The sequence below is a fragment of the Struthio camelus genome, chromosome 14 (assembly GCF_040807025.1).
Source record: "Struthio camelus isolate bStrCam1 chromosome 14, bStrCam1.hap1, whole genome shotgun sequence".
In the NCBI taxonomy this organism is placed as follows: Eukaryota; Metazoa; Chordata; class Aves; order Struthioniformes; family Struthionidae; genus Struthio; species Struthio camelus.
In genome coordinates, this window is record NC_090955.1 from 20,978,451 (window position 1) to 20,989,106 (window position 10,656).

Sequence of the window (10,656 nt, forward strand, 5' to 3'; positions counted from 1 at the left end):
AGACGACTCTGTTTTTCTACCCGTATAAATGAATGATATAGAGTCCTATGGTGAAAATGGAGTGCCCTTCCTGACACTTATTAAAAGGGTTGAGCTGTTTGTGTGTCCTCAGGGAAACATTCATTGATTTCAGAGATGAGCTGTGTAATGGAATTCACAGCTTTTCAGTTGTAGCCACTAAGTCAACTGCAGGTCATTAACGGCACCCTCCCCGCCAAACCTTTCCAACTGCTCTTTGGCAGTATGTGTGACACAAACTTACATGAATTAAGGATCACTACTACAAATTTTGCCATGACCGCATTTTGTATCACTGCTTTAAAAAAAAAAAAAAAAGGCACCAGACTACATTTTCTAGGATGATCCCTCTGAGCTTTCTACCCACATCAACATTCACAAGGAACAACAACCCAAATAAAGCTATTGACAAACCCAAAACCCAGGACATAGCTTGCTACATGCCAAAACCACAAAACCATCCACAGTAGTGCTCAGGTTAAAGGAGAGAAAGTTGTATGACTCAGTCAATTATATAGGTAAAATTTTGTACAGTACCTTGACATTCTGCTCTCTCGTATAACATGTGAAAGTTATCCACATTGCTATAGCTCATATTTCATTAGTACTTGCTGGATTTTTTTAACTGTCTCTGTATTCAGTACCAGATTTATTTTGGGAGAAATTAGTGAGTAAGTCCATTAAAATTTTAAGCAATGGCTGCAGCCTCTGAAGACTTTTCAGGACTCCTTTCTCCCGTACTGAGTAAGAGGGTGGTGGAAGATGTCTCTCTTGCCTCTGCCAGGGTGAGAGGAGGTAGGGAGAGCTGCTAGTCGAAAGTGAGCACTGTCAGTGTTTTATGCAGGTGAGCCAGAATGCAAAGGCTGGTGGCATCGTAACAAACGTTAGCACAGATCAAGATGTCACCGTGCCCCAAGGAAGGAAGCTGTACCTGAATCATTTTAAACAGAAATTTAAGTTGTTCTTACACTTTGACAGAGATGGAGATTCTCTACGGGTATACTTTTGGGCTTCTCTGTCTCCTCTAAAAAGAGGATGCTTATCTGTCTCTATTAATAGCAGCCAACTCCAATTTATAGTTTTTGCTGTTTTGTGACTCAGGTTCTCCTTGCAGCAACTTAACTCCATTACTTCTTGTTCTGTCCTCACATGAATCCCTCCTTTGCTGCAGCATTTTTATATTTGAAGCCCATCACTGCAGCTTTCTTATTCCCCAAGCTAAACTGCCTTTTGTCAAATTACTTGTCTCCAACTTTCTGTTGTTCTTTCAAAACCAGAAAGTTGAGGAAAGGGTTAGATCTTACTGACTTTTAGTGGGACTTGAACACTCAGCTTCCATGGGTTCTGGTGAAATTCTCAGCCAAAGAGGCACACGCGTATGGACATGGAACAAAATTAGACAGAGGGACATTTGCTTTGCTTCTTAGCCCAAAATAACCCATGTATTTGTACAAAGCAAAGGTCTAGGAAAACATCCTGGAAAAGCCAAGACGATGGCTGCAATGCTGATTACGCATCTCATTGGTTTCCTGAAAGGAAATGAATTTAGTTGTCTTTTGCCATATGTAACTCTGTATGGCTTCCTCATGGAACAGCCAATATTGCAACTTCTGTATTATTTTGCCCTCCTTTTCCAAAGAGTCCAGAGTTTAACAAGATTTTCACTATATTTTATCATGGAAGTGTAAAGATTTGTGCTGCTGAAATACTACTCTGAGCTTAGTTAGAGTGACATCCAGTGGCACATACAGTTTTCTTGCTTGTGGCAGTATATGGCAGATAAATCTCAATATTTGTATACTTTCAGCTGTAAAAAAATATTGCTTTTCGTGATCCTATAAGTAACTTACTTAGGGATTAGAAGGAAATTCAGTAGCTGAAATCTTCAAACTGGGATGCCTGAAGTGAGCTACTTAAATTGATTTTTAAGTACCTATATAAATGGCCTGTGGGTGGTGAGAAGCACAGAATACAGCACTTTATGATGGAGTTTGTGGACGCCTAAAACTTCTGAAGAATATGGATCTCCTACCCAGATTTGAAAGTCCTAGTTTATTTGTTTCTAAGTGCACCTTGAGATAGTCATCTTGCAAAATTTCTGAATGGCTGCATTTGTGGAAAAAACAACTGGACACTCCACTGGAAATTACAACAGCTCTAAACAGACCTCTTCACTGATCAGGCACAAGTTACTTCACGCCCCCCAAATAATAACTATTTCATTTGCTACTCTTTCTCCTTTTGCCTTTGTAAGGGTCGGAGTGTAGAGTGGAAGCCTATTTCTCATTAACTCACACAAATTAACATATTACTAAATCAAAGGAGAAGGAGGTTTCTGCAGTGTAATTGAAGACGGGTGGGTTGGTGGGAGTATGAACTGTAGCCATAAAAATAAACAAGCTCATTAATGCTCCTTTTGTATTACCAGAATGGGTTAAAATAATCATAATATACAAAAGGTAAAGACATCAAATACTACAAATGCCATTCTGCATCCCTATAGTTTGTATTGTCAGCACTTGGCACGACGCAGCAGATAGCTAAAGCCTGAAAAGCTGACAGCTTGCACAAGTCACGCCATCCATTGCACAACCACAAGTCCAAAAACCAAAAGAATTTGCCCTTCCTGTGTCTCGTTTCTTTTTTAGAGACTTGTTATTTGGTCATCCTGATATGCACATTTATTGCTTTAATTTCTCTCATGACCATGATTGCCTGAAGCGCAATTAAAATTTGAGGAAACATAACGTCTTTTAGCACAGCATTTTTACTCAGCTATTGTGAGATAAAAGGCATTAGAACCTCAAAAACTAGATCTTGTAAAGATATTTTCCTCAAACTCTGTGAGAGGGCAAGTCTGTGGGTAGAAAGGCATTTCAGAAGAAAGCAGGTTTGAGGTCACAGGAAATAACGCTAGCAATTGCAGGCAAACCTATTATTTATCAGCAGAAAAGAGGAAAGCCATCATGCTTTGAGCAGTAGAGAAACCCATCTAAATTACTCCTGTACTGGTCAAAAAAGCAGCAGAGAGACACAAAAACAGTTCAAAGGCATCTTTGCTCTTCTCCCCACAGGTTGCAATAACAATATGAAGAAGCCTCAAATCTGAAGTAAAAAAGGCCACGTGCCAGAAAGGAAGCACTGGAGTGTCTTGAACATTTTGCCATTCCAATAAGACCAACAGTTATAGCCTGTACTACTGCCTGCTCCTCCGCAAGCTTATATTTCTAAGATACATTCATTGTTTTATTTACATAAATGGGATATAGTTGAGAGACTGGGAAAGTTTGTCCTGATTTCACCATTAGTTTAACCTCTTTCTACACATCGGGATGGCTCTGTCCAGCATAGATGTTTCATTGGGAGATATGGAGAACATAGTTCCATCTGAGTTCACATCTTCAGCAGTGTAAACTGGTGGCCAACAAAACAGCATAAAAAGACATGAAAGGAGGATCTGACTCAGCATGTGAGACCAGCAGAAACAATCCCACTTTCTTACTTCATAGGTTGCCAAGTTTTCTGATCTGTGTAGCTGACATTTTCTATTGAGAGGGTACAGAGAAACCTACTTTCTTCCTGAGCTTACGGAGCTCATTTTTCCTCCTAGCTTGGTCTGCGAGTGCTTAGAAAACGCCAGTGCCGAACAGCCAGAGAAACCAAGACAAGCCCTAAACTTAGAGCAAGCGTCCAACTTTAAGGTCACGATACAAAATGAGATGAAACAAATCCAATTGCACCTTGGCAGCAGCTGGAGACTCAGTCTGGCACACCAGCGGACTGATACATCTGCTGAACTGTGCCGTGCTCCTGAGAGCGAGGTCACTGGGGAGCTCAATCTTAACACAATTTCTTTTGAGGGGAGAGGAGAGGAAAAGTGTGTATATGAGGTGAGCCCGAGGCTAGATGAGAGTGCGTCAGGCAGGGGGGAGCTGCATGCGTTGAGCATCAACTTTTCCAAGGAAGAAGCCAATGGAGTGGAAAGACAGAGCTTGTATCAGAACTGGGGGGAGAAGACCCTGAAAAGTAACTGCAAAATAGGCGAAGGTACTCTCTGCTTGTCTCAAATTTAAGTCATATTTTAAGACTCCTTGCACAGGATCTAGCAGGTTTTAAACACATTACATTTACAGTGACTCGAGTAGGGTTAAGAGAAGAGAAAGAAGGTCAGATACACCACTTATTCCGATTGTCCCCTTGCATAATTGTCTCCTCTTCTGTGTCTGCATTTCGCTTAATTAAGTTAAACTGCAAGAATGGCAATACAGATCTGCTGAACACAGCCGCAGTTGTTGTTGTGGGGGCAGGGGTGTATTCTGGTTTGTTAGAGTACTTCCCTCCCTCTCCACACCGTTCTTAGTAAAATGCGGGAAAAACGCAGGCTGGGTGTTGGGGACAGGTATAACTAGCTCGCACTGGGCTAAGGTCTCAAAGGTGGCAGAAGCTTTGCAGAAGTGAACTCCTGGAGTGCACTACTCTTTCCTTCCTCCTGGTGAGCACGGAGTGGAGAAGGGGAAAGGGGACTAAACAGCAAAAAGCTTGGTTTTAAAGCTGTGTGCGCTTGTGTATGCAAACTGCTGTACATCTAGGAGGTACTTCCACTTGCCATAACTGCATATCAGGTGTTTTTCTAAAGATTTGTCTGTTATCTAAACATTTGATTTATGTAAGTATTCATGATAAGCATATACTCTTCAAGGCCTCTGCACATGGATTTTTGAAGACAAACCACTAACCAAGCAACAGGGTGTCTAAATCCAAAGGAAGTCTGAGACTTGGCTTCAGTCTAGAAAGTCTAGGCTAGTCTTTAAAAAACAAGGTCCCTCCATATGACACTACCAAAATTCCCTCCGAAACATCTGTTGTCCCAGTGAAAGGCAGAAGCGTTAACAAATGCAAGCAATGCTAGACGTATAGCTTTTCTCTTTTAACAGTAAAATATTTAAGTCAGGGAAAAGGAGAAAAGTCGCTTTCTTCAAGAACTAACGTAGTTTTCATGGTGTAGCATGGATTAGTCTTACTGGATTATAAGGCAGTAGAAAGACACCCGCACCTTCCTAAATTCTCAAATTGCTCTCAGGAGGCACCTGCCTCTCCCCATTAACTCTGGCGACTCAGTTACTGATTTGAAGTAACAAATTTTTGTTAACATGCTCCTCTTACAGGCAGATTGGTTTCAGTACATAAGCTCATTGCTGACAGTTGCGCGGTTAATTTACTGTTCCTGGCCTATTCACAGAAGTGTCCACGTCTTACTCTTCCTGCCCCTCTACTCAGCCCTGGTGAGGCCTCCCCTGGAGTACTGTGTCCAGTTCTGGGCTCCCCACTACAAGAGAGACGTGGCACTCCTGGAGAGAGTCCAGCAGAGGGCTACCAAGATGATTAGAGGGCTGGAGCACCTCTCCTAGGAAGAAAGACTGCAAGAGCTGGGCCTGTTCAGCCTGGAGAAGAGAAGACTGAGAGGCGATCTCATCAACGTGTACAAGTATCTGAAGGGGGAGTGTCAAGAAGATGAGGCCAGCCTCTTCTCCGTGGTGCCCAGCAACAGGACAAGAGACAACGGGCACAAACTGAACCACAGGAAGTTCCACCTGAACCTGAGAAAAAACTTCTTTCCTGTGAGGGTGACAGAGCATTGGAACAGGTTGCCCAGAGAGGTAGTGGAATCTCCTTCCCTGGAGATATTCAAAACCCGTCTGGATGTGATCCTGGGCAATAGGCTCTAGAGGTCCCTGCTTGAGCAGGGAGGTTGGACTAGATGATCTCCAGAGGTCCCTTCCAACCTACACGATTCTGTGATTCTGTGTGCAGCTGAGTCAGCTACATAACAATGCTCACCTGCTGGGAGATCAGTAGCAAACAGACTCCAGCCACGGACCAGTATCTTACGAAAAAGGCATGGACCCAGGGCAAACCAAGCTTTTGTGCTGGAACGTGATCTGATGGGCAGACCCCCACCCTAGCACTGACTTCCCTGGAAAGCGCTGTGGCTTTCAGCGCACTCGCAAGTAGCACTATGCATTCAGCGCTGCAGGCTTGAGGCCCAAAAAAACCTTCTTATATGAGGCCCGAGTATGTCCTAAACAAAGAGCCGTGCAGTATCCAGCAGTTTCAGGATAGTTAGGGGTTTCTATGCACATTTTCGTACTGCAGGAGGAAGAACGCTGCTGTTCATATTAGGTCACGCAGGGAATCTGTAGCAGAAGTGTTCTCTGTATTTTGTGTGTTACAGGCACAAAAACATAGACGTGTTAGAGCCTTGGTTTTTAGTATATATTTTAGTCTCAGAAGAGTACAGGAGAATACACTTGTCTCTCTCCCTGTTTCTCTATATATGCTTGCCCGTTTACAACCAATCCCGTCTATTTACAAGTGACGGCAGAGCTTATGTTCGGCTTACATCAATCTGCAGTAATGCTGTGTTGTGCAAGCAGAAAGAAAATATATCTGGTAAAACAGATAACAGGATAATATCACACAGCTGGAGCTTTACACACTCTTTTGTCACCTGCTTTTCCTCTGCAAGTCAGTTCAATGGTGTTAGAGATTTGAATTTACAACATAAGCATAGCTCAACACACGATACAAGAAGTGCTTTAAAAGACAAAATTGCTGCAGCAATTTCTGTACTTTTCAAAAGCAAACGCTGCTCAGACTTAGACAAATCTAGTTTTGACATAGGCCCCAAAAATAACCACGTCAGACTCGAAATTTACATCTACATAAAGAAGGTTAATGAACCAGGCAAATTGTACTGCACAGGAAACAAATGCCAAACATTGCTCTTAGCTCTTTCTTGTGAGTCAGTGGCTGCTGTGGGAACGGGGGTATTACAATAAACAGTGCCACGTACTCAGTGCAGTTGGAACATTGCAAAATGCCATAAAGCTGTCAGTCTGCATGTTGGAGTCAGCGTGCAAGCTTGTCAAGAGAAAGGCAGGGTAAATTTGGAGCTTTAAATAGTCACCATCTTTTACAGTTGTTTATTAGCAGTAATGGAAGGAAGGCCTCCTTGTGATTGCAAATCAGGCTTTTTATTCAGAACTGCACTGTAATTACCTTTTCATGTGGAACTTGTATGGAATACGTGTTTATTTATGTCTGAAAAAAGAAAAATCCTTGTCAGAGGTGACAAAACAATTCAGATTATTTGAAGACGCTCCAATCCAAGATTACATTTGGAAACATTACTAAGGTTTTTTTTTTTTTTTTTTTTTTAAAGGGATGGGGAAAGTTGAAGAGCAGTTTCAACTGATACTGACAGAAACTTAAGTTACGCAATGCAGCTAATCTGAGGAACCACAGAATCTCAAGGACTAAGCCCAAGGGTCCGAGCTCGGTTTTTAATCAGCTGTTTCAGAGAGGACTCAGATAAATTAAAGCTGAAGGACCTTGGTAGGCCACCAAGGTCTAGTTGCCTAGCTGCTTTAATGAAGGACCTTAAACTAACTTCTGTGGTCTTTCAGTTCAAGGCCCAAGGTGAACTGCTCCCAGCTGCAAATTGCTTGGAGCGGTGCCCAGTCCAGCTGCAGGTGGCTGTACTGTTGGCTGTACTGATGGCTTTTATCTTGTATTTTGGATAGCTGCTTTACATGCCTGTTTACAAAGAGTACCTGGAGATACTGAAGGCTTTGTTTATATATACATATATATATACACACACGCATACACAGTTAAGTGCATGCATGGCCCCTGTCCCCATTTCCCTTTGACTACTGCTTATCCATTCCATCTCATATTTTTACATCCATACAAAACTGGGTTAATAGGTACTACTATCTTACACTAGTTAAGTAGGAGCTTCTAGAGGTTTGCTTCAACTAGTAAATCTCTCCAAGTCCCAAATGCTCAATGAAGCACCCAGGAACCAAGTCACTGGTTTGAGATTGGTTGACAGTGAAGACATTTCATCTGTGTGCCTTGGAGATTTTGTCTTACAAGACACTCTTCCGGAAGATTGGCAGGATTCAGATAGCACAAATAATGTGAGGACCAACCAAAAAAACCTCCCAAATTTGAATGTGACTTTTAAAGGTCAAATAACTAGACCTAAGCAACAGGTCCATACACAACTTAAGAGAGAAAAGAAAAGAAAGAAAGAAAGAAACATGGTTCATCTCTGATCCACTGGTCCATAACAATTTTCAACAAGTCCTTCCAGAGGCTTGTAGCAACTCTAACTTATTTTGTTCTATTTAGAAATATAACAACTTGAAGTTCATTCAAATTAAATGACTGACCACATTAAAAACATGTCTAGCTGCATTTAATGGTGCTGAAAGCAGGACAAGAAGATAGTTCTCTTCCACCTTGGCTGGTGCAGTATAAGATTGTCTTGTTTCAACTACTAACCAGAAAGCTTTGGTCCTGCAATGCCAGGGAACTGCTGTAGAGATCATCAATATGCATGAGGGCCCACATGGATACAGGCAACCCAGAAAATGCTTTGGGGTGAAACCACATACATGTAGGATGCAGTGAATTCCTTCTATTTTCTATTCAGTATAAAGATGAGAATTTTTGAGGACTACAAATAAGTATGTTATCTCTACACATAATAATTTTGACTATTTGGTAGCAAAGGTTTTGGGGAAGAGGGGGAAAAAAAAAATCTCTGCAGGAGCTAACTCCTGGTTAACATTTCCAGCTGACATCTGCATTTTAGATATGAATAGACATACAAGACAGCAGTCCTGGGCAGCATTCTTTGAAAAAGATGCCTTCAGTGAAGGCCAATACATACCAAATATCTCATTGCTTCCACAACAACGATTGCAGTTTTTTGCAGTACCTGTCACATCACAAACATTTACAAATGCCTCCTTATTGATCTAGGACATGATACAACAGCTGTGGCTTCAGAAGATAAATGATGAGAGTTACTCATTGAAAACTAAGATAGGGGTTAGCTTTACTCTGATCTAGGCCATCTCTCAGACACAAATAAAAGCAGAAGCACTTGAGAGGGAACATATTGGTAATATTTCCTTGAATAAAAAAAAATATTGCTGCCTTCCATTGACTATTTTCTGCTTAATATTTGTCTGTTAGGTGCAAAGTACGATACACCTGTTTTTTCTTTACTTGTCTTCTTTATTTAGGGTGGATATTACATTTTTTTCTGCTCCAGAGAAATCCTGCTGAAAGACTCTTTCTGGAGAAAATAAAAGTACCTGTTTAAGATAAGGATTTGGACATGGTAGCGCAGCCTCTCTTGGTCACTGACAAGAATCTGTTATTGTGCACATCCACCTTCTCTTTTCCACAGGACATGTATTGTGGTTTGTTCTTTTCTCCTTATGCCACACATTATTTACCATTATTTTAAATGCACATACCATTGTGGTCACACTGAAATTAACTCTTTAACACAGCAGTGGCAGCTTCAGCCTGAACCTTTTGGGGGATGCTTGATTTAAAAAAAAAAAAAAATTCACACATACACACAACAGAGAAATTTTCTTAGGCCTTCTCTTTAAAGAATGAAAATGCAATCTTTGCACGCAGTTTAGCATCTACTGAAAGATCTCTGGCTCCTCACCCCCATGTTTAGCTGCCGAGTTGTGGAATGACTGATTTTATGCTGGCATGTGCTGCCACCTAATGATATAGCAACCATGTCTTTTGACAGAAACACTCAGAAAGGAGAACGGACTTGCAAATCTATTTAGCAGAAACACTGCATTTTGCTCTGGGCCAGTATACTGCATGCAAAGTGTGTGTAAAGAACTAGAAGGTGGTGACAGAGTTGACCTTACATGATCACAAATAGTAAACATCTCCTTATCCACCATTTGCAGCAGTCAAGCAAGGTCATCAGGATTAGACTGATTCTAACCAAAAGGTGTCCCCACTCCGCCACAGAAATGCTGTTAAAAGGTACCTTTCTGGAGCATCTTACAGCCAAGGCTGTGGCTACTGACACATCAACTCCCTACCCCCCCAGTAGGGGAGGAATCCTTTCCCGTGGCACTTTTCTACATCATTGCATAGCGCAGTGGAGAGGCTGCAAGCAACATAAGCTATTTTCCCAATTTCCATTTTAATGAAAGTTTCAGCTAGGGGAAACCTAATTATATGTCAGAGATTTCCTTCATTACTTCCATGCTAAGGAGTTACAAGGCAAGAACTATTTTCTTTGTTTCAGCCAGCTGCTTTTAAATGAAGAATTTGTAGCTGCTGCAAGAAAGCCATGTTTGAGTGTGCAAAACACCAGCTTCACTGAGTTTAAGTATTGCCCGGAAAGTTCTGTTAGCTCATGTACGTACCACCCTGGCTTTCATATGTTAACCAATACTGAGGTGTAGTTTAGCAAATTTACGACTCTCAATGCTCTATTTCCACTCTAATTTTTATTGCATCCTGCTTGCATATTATTTCCTGAAAAAGAATTAATAGTTTCCAATACAGAACTGTCCATTTGATTTTTTTATACTCGAGACTCAAATTCTGCCAAAAAAAAAAAATTAAAACAGGAAAACTAAACTCTTCTGCTAAAAAGATAAAAGCTTGGATTCACCAGTCCTTGACTTAGCCACTCCAGGAACATCTAAGTCCATATGGGCTAATGATGTACATCTGACTATGTCATATTAGATGTTACAGCTTCCAACATCTACACATCAGCTTCTGAAAAGA